Source organism: Hemibagrus wyckioides, linkage group LG28 (assembly GCF_019097595.1).
Source record: "Hemibagrus wyckioides isolate EC202008001 linkage group LG28, SWU_Hwy_1.0, whole genome shotgun sequence".
NCBI lineage: Eukaryota > Metazoa > Chordata > Actinopteri > Siluriformes > Bagridae > Hemibagrus > Hemibagrus wyckioides.
The window spans coordinates 18932372-18945280 of NC_080737.1; the positions used below are offsets into that span (position 1 = coordinate 18932372).

At 44.1% G+C, this 12909-nt stretch overlaps 1 protein-coding gene across 1 annotated transcript in view; it reads right to left on the reverse strand.

The window, feature by feature from the left end:
* The window catches only part of brinp1 (bone morphogenetic protein/retinoic acid inducible neural-specific 1), a 127153-nt gene extending 117141 nt beyond the window's left edge, over positions 1 to 10012 (reverse strand). The window contains exon 1 of the mRNA XM_058383650.1: positions 9651 to 10012. The gene's annotated coding sequence lies outside the window, so the exon portion shown is untranslated. The remainder of the gene's footprint in view (positions 1 to 9650) is intronic.
* Between the last annotated feature and the right edge of the window lie 2897 nt (positions 10013 to 12909).

The window sequence follows — 12909 nt, forward strand, 5'->3', positions numbered from 1 at the left end:
TCTGTTTGTATTTATTTTAGTGCTGTAATGTGAGCCCAGAGACCGTGTTATATTGTCTCTATACGACTCCAAAATATTGGCATCTTTGAAAATGCCCCCCAAAAAATCTATAATAAAGGTGTAATAACACATGCGGTGAGTTAGACATGAGCTCCTTATTTGTCTTTTTGACTTCTCTGCATGTTCATCATCTTTGTCTTTTATCTTCAGCTCCTCCCACTTCCACAGTTTCCTGTTATTAGCCGTGCAGTGGGATTAGCCTTCATTTCACCTCCATTTAAAGAGAGCGATGCGGCAGCACTTTAGTACTTTAGTTAGCTCAGTCAAACTCTCACCTCCTCATCTGTACACTCTGCTCAAACACATCAAGATCCACTGCGTTAAATATCATGCTAATACAATAGTGTAAAGTAATAACTAGCCACAGCGCTACTGGGTTGTGTAGCTGCATTGCATTCTGGGAGTCCAAGATTTACACCAACATCTCCACTACATCTGGTGATGAGGAAAAAAAGATAATAACCAAACTGGACAAAACAGCGCTAGCAGCTAGTCACAGTGTCCATCAGTGACGTTAAAGCAACACGCAAGAAGCTAATGTCTCAAAGGAATAACCATAACCCAACACTGTCCTGTAATTCACACCAGAATCAGTAAACACATCAGAAACATTTCAACATGAACATATTTACCTTTAGCTCTGTTTCATGTTAATGCTAAAGTAAGACTCTGAAAGCTAGAGCTATGCAAATAAATCGATATGTGAAATATTAGCACGTCTGAAATGTTAGAACACCTCTAACACGTTGTAAAGGGAAAGAAGATCTTTATTGGAGTGAAAGAATCAACCAATCAGCTAACAGGACACAGAACGATGGAGACCTCGCTGCTAACGAAACGATTAGCAAGGCGGTTTGAAGCCAAGCCGCAGCGAGATGAGAGGCGAGTCATAAACCTTTAGCGAAAGCGAACGATCCTGAAACACAGGGCTTTTTTCCCTCCTCATCCCAACAATCGGAGCGTTATTTTAACGAGAGGTCCACGTTCACCCTCCGAGCCGCTGGGATGTAATCCAGAGGAATAAGCTAAATTAGTTTTGTTATAGAGGGAAATCAAATGCTGTAACTTAATCATCCAGAACACAACGAGCGTGTTTATGCAGAGCAGCGCAGCATGAGGGGCAGAGGACAAGGGGAGGAGGATGGGGCGGAGGATGAGTGGAGGGGGAGGGGTGGAGGACGAGCTGAGGAGGAGGGCAAGGGGCAGAGAAAGAGGGGCAGAGGGCGAGGGGCGGAGGATAGGAAGAGGAGGAGGAAGGGCAGAGGATGAGGGAAGGAGGACGAGGGGCAGAGGATGAGGAGAGGAGAAGGATGGGAAAAGGAGGAGGAGGGGCGGAGGATGAGGGTGGCGGATGAACGGAGAAGGAGGGGCGGAGGATGAGGGGCAGAGGATAAAAAGAGGAGGAAAGGCAGAGGATGAGGGGAAGAGGAGGAGGAGGGAAAGAGGACAAGGGGAGGAGGACGACAAGGAGAGAAGGAGGAGGGGCAGAGGACAAGAGGAGGAGGAGGAGGAGGAGGAGGAGGAGGAGGAGGGGAGGATGACAAGAGGAGGAGGACGAGGAAAGGAGGAGGAGCGGAGGATGAGGAAAGGAGGGGAGGAGGACGAAAGAAAGAAAGAAAGAAAGAAAGAAAGAAAGAAAGAAAGAAAGAAAGAAAGAAAGAAAATTCTTTTTATTTTCTGGTAATTATGAAATATTTGATCTGCAGCGGTAATGTGACTGATGAACATCAGAGTGCTGAATTGCGGCAGTTAATAAGTTTGTAGACATGAATATTAGAATTGTCCTTCACGTAGTACTTGACACCTACACACACACACACACACACGCACACACAGACACACACACACAGAACGCTGTGTTTGTAGGATCTTGGCTTCTTGCTGTGGTCTGGACTCATAAGCAGTGCGGCTCGACATGGCTGATGGGATATTTGATGATCCGCCTGCAGCAGGAGGTGTGTGTTTGTGTGCAAGGCTCAGCTGAAACAGCACTTCTTCCTTGTCAAACATGGCACCGGGACACATTTCCTCAACGTTGCATCATCGACACGTGCTCAGATTCGCAATATCGCACCTTGGGGAAAAATTCCGGTCTACGCCCTGGCGTCCGCATGCCGCTCGTCATTAGGATGGGGATCAGAAACGCCGCTGAGCGAGATGCAGCATGGGGAGTTTTACACGCATCACTTCTGGGCTGCTGGAGCTTCCAGGATGTTTGATGAAACAAAAGGGGGAAAAAATGCAGCGCGTTCCTCCGGCATTAATGTTTCAAACATGGAGTCTTTAACTCCCCAGTTCAATTTTTTCTCCTGAGTGATTGAGTTGATTTGTTTGTGGATGTGTGTTTCAGCCTAAATAGAGTCAACGGAGGAACCAACAGATTACCTCTGAAAAATGCATAAGAGCGTTCGGGAAGGTAACGATTTATCTGAACGTGGCTCCATTAAATCGGCTCGGCTAGTCGAGCGGGTCCATCAGTGACGGTGAGCTCGTCACTGAGGAACTGCCGCTGTTCCAGCTGGAGTCTCCTCGCTACTTGCAGAGTGTGTGATTTTGCTGTTGTTGTGTTATTTTTTTGGCTTAATAAATGCATCACCTCCGAGCAGCAGACTTATGGGACGTGCCAGAGTGAAGATGAATAGCAAAATGCTTATCAGAATTTTAACATAATGCTCTACACTAGAGGAGTCTGTGTCGGTCCCGCACGTCGAGTGGCCAGCCTTGCTTAGTGATTTATCTTGAGCTAAGCTAAGGCAAGGGCTAACATGCTTCCTAAATTGCCTAAAGCCAGGTACCATCACACCAGGAACGTGTCGACTCATTGGAAGAGTCTAACTGTAGCAGTGTGATGTGTTCCCAAGCCAAAACTGCCGTCATCTAACCGGCAAGACTCCGTACTTGTATTTCACAGTAACAGTTCTGCTGCTAAAAGTAGCACATCTAAACCACAGCCTATAAAATGACACTTGGCTCACGGACACTAGCTTATAAAGAGAACAAAAAAGTCTCTGCGCATCATCGTTGGTTCCAGTAGCATTTTTATAAAGCACTAAGTGAGCGTGTCTATCTCTTATTTTCATAATATCCCATAAATAATCAATCATGGCTAATCCTGATATAATAGTGCCTCGGTGTGTCAGACTTCCTGAGGGTGTGAGCTTAGTGCTGTGTAAAAAAAAAATAATAATCATAATCATCATAATAATAAAACGGCTCTCCACCAACTTCCTGGTTTGGTGATGACAGTTCAGCGGTATTCCCTGGCTTGAAACCCAAGACTAACTCGTACTGAGACTCTCAGCAGCATTCTGCACTTTCAAAGGCTCTCTATACGCTTTTAGCTCACCATGCCACTTCTTTTCTCTTCTTTTCTTACTCCCTCCCTCCCTCCCTCCCTCCCTCGCCTTGCTGCCGCCCTCCATTTTCTCTTTCCTCCATCCCTCTAGCCATCCGGAAAGGGGCAAAAGGAGGGCCCTGTGCAATTTCTTTTCTCTAATAGGTACTTCCCAACCTCCTGCTCCATAGTCAGGGGAAGTGACAAGATTAAAGAATGGCTGGTCTCTTTTTCAAAGGCAGGGGCCGAGACACAGGAAATAGCATTGGGTAATTATGGGTAAATCGAGCACACTGCTACGGCAAAACCTCAACTAGGCTCAACGTCACTCTCTCTCTCTCTTTCTCTCTCTCTCTCTCTCTCTCTAGGTTTGCTTTCAACTCTCTCTCCCTCTTCTTTTCTCTCCTCTACCCCGACCTGTGCTACAGTTTGAAATGCAGGACTCGCTATGGGACTTTTCGCAAGCCTCTGTCCCCTCCGCTTTGAAGCCTCTCGATACGCTGTGGTAAAAAGTCACTGAAGCCGAGCACAATAGGCCGAGATCAAAGGCTTATTCATTCAGAGCGGAAATATTAACCAGCCCTTGACTTTGAGGTCAAATGAATGGGTATATACAGTGGATGTATATATATAGTAATGCACAGTGGCACAGTGCAAAGCACAGAGGATTCTTTTTATGACCATCCAGAATTGATCAGGTACCACCCATGATTACAAAGAGGAGGAAAAGCATTCTCAACGTTTTTAACCACTTTCATACTTCAAGTGGTCATGCTGGATGGTTTAGTCAAGGTTACCCTCATGTCACTCAAAGCAATTTGATCCAGGATGGATCAGCCCATTACTGGGGGATGCAGGAGGGGAGGTGAGGTGAGGTAAGGAGGGGTGAGATCTTGAGCACTGGTGGTTGTTTCTCTGGAGAGGCTCCTTGAGGCTGCGGCATTATGCTGAGTCACGCTTGTTCCCTCCACTACATTAAGCATTCTCCATCCGGCCCACCACCTCCAACCCTGCTGTCGGAAAAATAACACTGCCGAGAGCTCTCCCAACAAGGACTTCTAATAAGACGATGCGTCTCGACCCTGATCATAACGAGTCACTTAATATTCATGCGCCAGCCTGCCTGGATTAAGCCAATTATCAAAGTTGAATTTGTTTGTCTGTAGTTGGGAAAAAAAATCACTAAAGGATGAACCAGAAACTAAAAAGCATTGTTTCTCATATGTTTTATGGTTCTGGCTGATCGATAGAGGCATGGCTGCACATCTTTGAACATGAAGGAGGACGAAGGAGGTACATAAGCCCTCCTTTCAGCCTACATTCATGGCACACTTGAGCTAGGCCTTCCGGCTCAAGCATTCTCAGTAGTACTTATCCAGGGGGATGAGATCACCTTTGTCAAGGGACCAGTCTTTTGCCTTTTATCTCTCTTTTCATTTTGGGGAACAGATAGAAGAAAAAAGGCAACAGAATAAAACAAAAAACACTCCCACTGAGAAACGACTTCATTTCATATGTAACAGGGGAAATTCAGTCCGGAGCAAGGACACGTGTGGAATTTGTGAACGCAGGCTTTCATTTGTCAGCCGGCTGGCAGGTGCTGGATGGTTCTCTCGCGGAGGAGTGGGTGCGAGGTTGGAAAGTGACTGAGCCAGCTGGCAGGAACCACCCCCCTCCCTCCCTCCCTCCTTCCCACACCTACAGGTTGCCTTTGTTTATTAATAATCCTAGCACCCTCGTCGGGACAAACTACGACGGAGGACCAGCTGGTGGGCCATTGTACCATCGATCATAGGGACCGGTTCCCCCAATTTGTCAACAATGTTTTAAAAAAAAAACCAAGCAGGGGTCCATGATCCCCTGGAAGCCTTTCATTCAGGCCTTTCAATTACACAACTAGATGAATTATTGAGGTTAATCACTGCAAATGACCACAGCAGTTAATAATTTATGAATATCAGACAGAACGGTGGCCAAGTATTCAGTAACACACGTCTCCGTCTCTGTAGACCTGCGTTTGCCGGTTGCCAAGTGCACTGTAATCAAAACTATTTCCTGCCACAGATTTTTCTTTCATTCATACAAAGTTGCTCGTCTGATTGGCCGTCAGTGGAGCGTGTTCAGTGAGCTCTGACTCAGTAGCCTTATCTCCCTAAGCTTGAAGGTCAACATAGGATCGGCTGCAGAGATGAAGGCTGGGAAAACATCTGAAATAAGGACTGATGATTTGTAGAGAGTCAGATTAGCAAATCTGTGCTGAAAAATGTCAAAATGTTGGTGCAAACGATGGAAGTTTTATTTGAGTAGAATTTCATTTTGAGGCTTTCATTTTGATCGTATACCACAAAGGTGGCAAAATCGGAATATGTGATATCTCAGCAAGTTTTGGTAACAGAGTCTCGTGGCTCTGATTAGTATTTGTGCAGGAAACAAAAGATAGTAATTAAGCTAAATTTAAAGAAAAGAAAGAGAGCACAAGTGGACATATTCATCAGCTGTGGCTGGACTCACCCGTTTTAGGCCGAAGGACGTAATATCAAAGAGAACGGCCAAACTCTCTAATCAGGAACCGTCATCATAGCTATGAATATTTTATTGCCTCATAAAAAATTGACTTGTTCTAATACTTATTCTAATATCGTTCTCAGAGGCGTTTCTCAAACAAAGTATCAGTTAATTTCTATTGCAGTATTTGCGTTTTGCCAAAACGAACGTCAACAGACTAGAAAAGCCTCAGGTCTGACTCACTGGAATGAAATCAAACATGATGGGGATTATCCAAGAACAAAATGAGCAAAGATCAAAAATAATAAACAGCGCAGCCTCGAAGACTTAATGGCTGCTTTTCATTATTATTTTTTAATTGCCTTCCAATTCCCGAGGCCACTTGAACCGCAGCGTGATCTACCCTGTGATGGCTGCCGCCAAATTGTATTTGTTTATTACTGCAGTAATTGTTTTTGTCCAGGTATATCACCTCTCTCTTGCATTCTGTCTCATTCTTTTTTAAGTCCTGAAGTGAAAATGTGAAAGAAGAGTATCTGCAAAGACGTAGTGTTTATTCTCAGTTATAGTGCGTCTTAAAAAAAAATCGAAAGACGTACTGTATGTGTCTACGTATGTATTGGGTCAATTCATAAGCCCCAGAACCTCATCACCACATCCCATTAAGTGCCTAAGTGCCTTAACCACAACATAAATCCCTCGGCAATGATCCGCTCTTAAGCCCTGCGCTAGCTTTTAGCGTCTTTTCACAAATAATTTCCTGCTCCTCGGTTGCCGTCGTCATTCCTGTGTTTTCTCCCGGAGGAAAGATGCATCATATTTAGCTCATGAAGGTTTGATTCGGTTGTCTTAATTAATTTTGCAAGCGTTCAGGATGATTCATTTACCATTTGATCCTGCGACATCCATCCCGGCTTCTCCGTTCAGCAGGAAGAGTTTTTTTTCCGTTTTTTTTCCTGCTGACTTGTGCGAATCTCGAATTGCAGTCTTCAGAACGGGAGAGAGGATGGGACACTAAGTAAAAATAGCATTCGGCTCACTTCTGCGTTACCTCCCGGGCTTCCTGGAGTATTGAATAAATCCCAGGGTTTGAGTTTTTTGACATGCTAAGCAGAGTTATGAGATTGCAGGCCGGGGATGTGTAAGATTATCTGGTCGAGGTCTTGGGTGATCAAAAGAACACGGAATATATGCGACTCCAGGCAGGAGAAGAGGGATTTTTGGATGAAGATATGCTGACATATAAAAGGAGCTCGAAGTCATTACGGGATGAATTTAAATTTAATATTTACATTTAAGGATCAGGATACTAACCTGGAGAAGGAAGTTATTTATTTATTTATTTTCATTTCTTGGGAAGTTTTGAGATCACGAAGGAAGCATAGGGTTCTACCAAAATATGGAACGATGGAAAATCGGTTCTTATAACGAACAGGAATAAGAACTTAAAGTAAGCGGACTCGTGACCTACGAATCTCCTCCCACCCCTGGAACCCGTACATACCTTCCTCATTTATCATTACATCACACAAACGCCTTCAGCTCTGCGCCAAGCCCCTTAACGATGCTCACCAATCACCTTCCATTTAGGAGCTCATTGGGACAAATCATCTGGAACGCCGACAATCACAACAGCCGTGCTCATTAATCTGCCATGCACGCGGATAAAAAAAAAATAAAAAAAAACTCTGCCATAAACCTTGCTCAAACAGGCCATCCACACAGGACACACGAAGGAGCCATTTCCACGGGACGCCAAGTCCTCCAGCTGCAGCCACAATCCCTTTCACAACCCCGCTACCTCCTGCCAATGCAAGACAGTGCTTATTATTCGCTCTGCCAAAGCAGGCCGCTTGTTGATATTCAGGACGAGGCCCGACACCGAGAAGAACCTCGGAGAAGATGGTGTTCTCCGGGCCGTTACCTCCAAATAGACCCACTTCTTCATGCAGGTTTGTGGCAACAGCAGGTAGCAGTCTATCCATCACTCACATGCTGCGTGGCTAGCCAGAGAACATTAAGCCATCCCACACAAACACACACACTCACACTCTCACACACACATTCTCTTTCTCTCTCTCACTTTTTTTCCAGGGGTCGTTTGTATGGACTTGCGACACAGAGAGGCAGGTGTTCGCCTAAAGCCACCGCTGGCATTTTCGCTCTGCACTCAGCATGACTGTAAAGCTGAAACGTCGGGTGTGAAAAACAAATTACGTCGAATTGTCCTCCATTTCCAAGCCACATCACGAATAATTAACCTTTTCAACCTGAGCAGGACTCTAGATGCCAGATCAGCAGTGTTAACAATCAATAACAACAAATGGAAAACCTTTTACAATCATTTCAGAGATTCATCCATAATTTACATTTATGACCATGCATAAATAATAATCTCTCTCTCTCTCTCTCTCTCTCTCTCTCTCTCGCTCTGGCGCAGGTGCTTACCAGAATCGCACTCGGCCATTTGTATTTTTTGGGACGCATCCATCATAATCACTCAATTACTGAGCCTTCAAAGTGGAATGTGACATCGGAGGCGAAAAGTGCGACAGCGCCCCCCGCCGGTCAGCATCAGCGACTCGCATGCACGCGCTATACCGTGCAAGAGCTGAGCTGTGCACATTATATGTAGGATTTTTTTCCCTCTGTATGCTATGATGCCATTGTGTATGACGTGCATGCAAGTGCATACATGTATAAGATGCCCTCCACGTTCGAATGCACGGCTGCAAAAAGTGTTGCACGTGCGATCAGGTGCAGTCCGGAAATGTCTTTTAAGGTGTCGCACGTGCAAATCGCTCTAGTGTTACAAACGTCGATGCAAACGAGTTTGCATTGCTTTTGGAGAAACGAGAGAGAGAGGATAGGAGTGAGAGAGATGATTAAAGAAAAAAAAACGATAGCCTGCAGGAATGCTGACCGAACTAGAATATTAATGCATTTGCACTAATGCATTAATGTATTTTCATTTCTTTTCATTTTTTTTTCACGCATGCAAAATATCTCGTGCAACTTCATCGCGTCCCCTGTCTCATGCACGGGATTTGCTGGTCAGATTTTATATGCAGGAGCGCAAAAAAAGGCTACTTAATGCAAGTTTTGTGATTGTTACCCCATTCTCTTCTTCTTAGCCTTCTGTTTTAATGCAAAAAAAATACGTTTGCGTCAGATACCGGAACGCGTGTGCACAAATGCACTTCTTGCACGAGACACGAGGTGCTGTTATTGCGTTTTATTTTGTGGATGCTTGTTTGATATTAAGGTGAACGCCACAAAACGCGTTACGTGGACGGAAAATCTCTCTCTCTCTCTCTCTCTCTCTCTGCAGTTTTAATCGCTTGTTTGGAGCGCGCACTAACGCGAGCGCGCACACACGCACGCACGCACGCACGCTCTCTCTCTCTCTCTCTCTCTCTCTCTCTCTCCAACTGCTGGCTGAAGATCAAATCCATGCACCAGTACGAGTATAATGAGTATATCATGTTCGCAAACTAGAAGAAAGCTTTAGAGATGAAAATAAAGTGGTTTTGCAAATCTGAAGCGCAGAAAGACAAAAAATAAATAAATAAACTGCTGATGGACAGTGAGTGTAAGGACACATTGCAGGGGCTGTTGGTGATGGTGCATCATCTCTACAACCTAACTACTAATACACAACTGCAATGCAACCGATGCAAAGGACATGTACACACACACACACACACACACAGGCATCTCTCCAGGTATGTGTGCAGGTGCGTGCGCTTACCTAAATCTGCTTCTCTCCTGTGATGAGGAACGGCGCTCCAGGACGACGATTTAATGCGTCCGTGCGAAAGTTGCGCTGAGAGATCCCTGTGCTCGGCTCATGCTGGTGGAGGGCAGAAAAGAGAGCGACTCCTCTCATGCTCAAGAAGCAGAAACGCACAGCGAGGTGAAGTGGAGGAGACACGAGAGATACAGAAGAGATTATACGGACATATGGATACAGGGTGGAAAATATCCTAAAGAGAAGAGGAGCGGAGAAAAAGAAGAAGAAGAAGAGGAGGAGGAAGAAGAAGAGACGGCCGGTGCATTCGGTGAGAGCAAGCGGAAGGAACTGAAGAGAAACAGACTGGAGAGAGAGGAGAGGAGAGAAGAGGAGGGAGATGGAGGACAGCGAGGGGAGGGACTGAGCTACATCAGACTGAGAGAGAGGGAGGGAGAGAGAGAGAGAGGAAGAGGAAGAAAGGGAGGGGGAAAGAGAGTGGATGCGAGGTGAGAAAGTGACTGAGGTTGACTAAGTGATGGAGAGAGAAGGATTTAGAGAAGGAAAGAATGAGAGAGAGAGAGAGAGAGAGAGAGAGAGAGAGAGATACAATTATATAAACATGACATATGCTGTTTGTATAGCACCACTCTCGGGTTTTGCTGGCATGATTAAATTCAGCACAAATTGAGTTGTCGTAGTTCACGCAGCACAGACGCTCGGTGAAATATTAGAAGGCAACACGGTCAGTGGGAAACCCAAGCTGGCTGCAGGCGCAGGAGTCACGCGTTCCACTCGACTCGTCAGACTGACAAGCGCTCATTAAAGTATAAAGCCGAGATCGCCGGGACGTCCATCAGAAAGTCCACTGCTGATGATCCTGATGCTGATGCACTTCTTGGCATGCTGCCGTTTCAGGAGGATCCGTCATGGTGTTCACTGTTTTTTTATTTTGGAAGACAACGATGTTGAAATGAAAACAGGAAAAAAAACATTTATGACTCAAACGTCGGGTGTAAACGTCTCGCTCCGAATCCACCTCCTGCTGCGCTACACACATCATAGGAGGTCGGTTTAGAACGTACCAGGTGGATTAATTCACACTAACACACAACATATTATTTTTCTTTTAAATTTCATGATCAGGATGTGAGGAAGATCAGGACAAAGGTCCTACATCACCTATAAGATAATGAAAATACTGAGTGAAGATGCTGGCCTGTATAACGAATCACACGCCATGCTAAGTAGCTCAAGATCCTTCAGCAATGACAAACATGATGAAGCAGAAGTGGTCTGTTTCCTTACTAGCATGTTAACACACATCATGTTAGCCATAACCTTTAGCTCAGTCGGTTCTTTTAGTGAATTCCGGGCTTTAACTCTTTTTTTTTTCTCAAAGGCCAAAAAATGCTCCTGTTTGTTTTTATCATGTCCATGTTGATGATTGAGTGTCTCTGTCATGTCTCACTCCACACTGGAGGTTAATATGAAGCTCATATGAAAGTAGACACTCAGGACTTTAAGAATTTGTAGTGTTTCAGAAGTATTTCTGTTTTTCCCCTAAACTACTAGGGGTGATATATTCATAGAAAAGTTCCATTAAAGCAAAAACGCACAAATGTTCAAAGTAAATGTTGATATCAAACCCATTTCTGCTGTCTGAGATGCTCCAAATGCTTGTTCATCTAAAAAGCAGCTCAGATTTGAAGGTGTTATCTTTATCCAGTAAAATTCTGTGAGGTAAAAACTTCTTACAGTGAAAGCTAACAGAGTCCTAACTTATTTTATATCAGACGTTTGTTTACACTGATTGAAAATTTCCCATAAGGCCATTACTATTCTGCTGGAACATCAGAGTGTTGGCACAAAGGGTTAAAAACACGTGCCTGAAGTTCTCCCGAATTTATCGATAATGTCTCCACTTACACATAATTCACCTTTCTGCTTTTGGTTCCATCACCGCTGAATAAATCATTAAATCACTTCTCGGAGAAAGCCAGAGCTCCAAAAGTGAGTGGTGAAGCTGTTAGCATACGGCTATGACGTCTTCTTCCTCGTCACACACCAGTACCATTTCCAGTAATGTTTCCAAAAAACATGTTTTATGTTGTAAGATTGAAACCGTCAGAGAAGGAATAAATGCTAACTCTGTCCCTAAACCTCAACCTTTAAACTTTTTTGAAACTAGCCGCTAAATTAATTTTGTTACCCGCCTACCTTCTACTTCCTGAAATTTAACCTTACCATAAATGTCATCCGAGTTATTGCTGTTGTTTTTTTTCTAAATGGAAAAGAATGATATTCCTGTCCATCACACAAATAGTTCGCTTTAATCTTTTTTAAACTCCGCGCTAAACACCGTACCCTGGCGGCCATTTTGAGGATTAAACGACTGACTACATCATTGTGCCTCAATGAGAGGATTTTGTTTTTATTTCTACTGATAATCCACTGCTCTGATACGCTTCACTATATACAGTAAAGACAGTGCACAGGATTCTCCCTCAGCCACACTGTTAGCTAGCTAGCTACGTTATGGTACAGCTGCGCTAACGTTAGCATAAAAGTTTGTTGAGATGTTCAGCTCACCTCAAGATCTTCTGATGATTGATTCATGCTGGGACCCTTTACACACTCCAGAATGAGGACAAAGTTTCTGCCTGAGAAAAATCAATAAATAAACAAATAAATAAATTTATCATTAAAATGTAAATGTGGTAGGTTTTCTTCCAGTTTAAGTAAACTCAGCACTTCAGGCGAAAACCTGTTTTATCTGCTACCATTTATTCCCCTTCAGAGGAAGGATGAGTAACTTTAGCCATCTTTCACCTCTACATTTTGAGGTGAATCCAGAAATTTCCAAATATGGAGACTGCAGAGAACAGATACCTCACATGACCGAAACTCTAGGATCAGCTTGTTGCCATATCTGTCAGAATCCTTCAAAATAAAAGCCGTTTATCGTGTCTTCGTTATTTTAACGTGATTTCAGCGTAGGAACTTCAGTGAGTGCTAAGCTTACTCTGAATTCAGCTAAACGTGGATGTAGCGTCTGTGCTAACACGAACCGTTCTGTCCGCATGCTTTGTGTCTGTTCTCAATGCTTTCAGTTTAAAACGATATTTTTTTCTGCTTACTAAGCACTACTGCAAAAAAAAAATCCACAATCGGGGGAAAATTAGATTTAGCAATAAATTAATCCAATATTGTAGTGATTCACTTACGTAAACGGATAATGGGAAAACTCTGGGTCAGAGAATAATCGAGTTTATTTCTA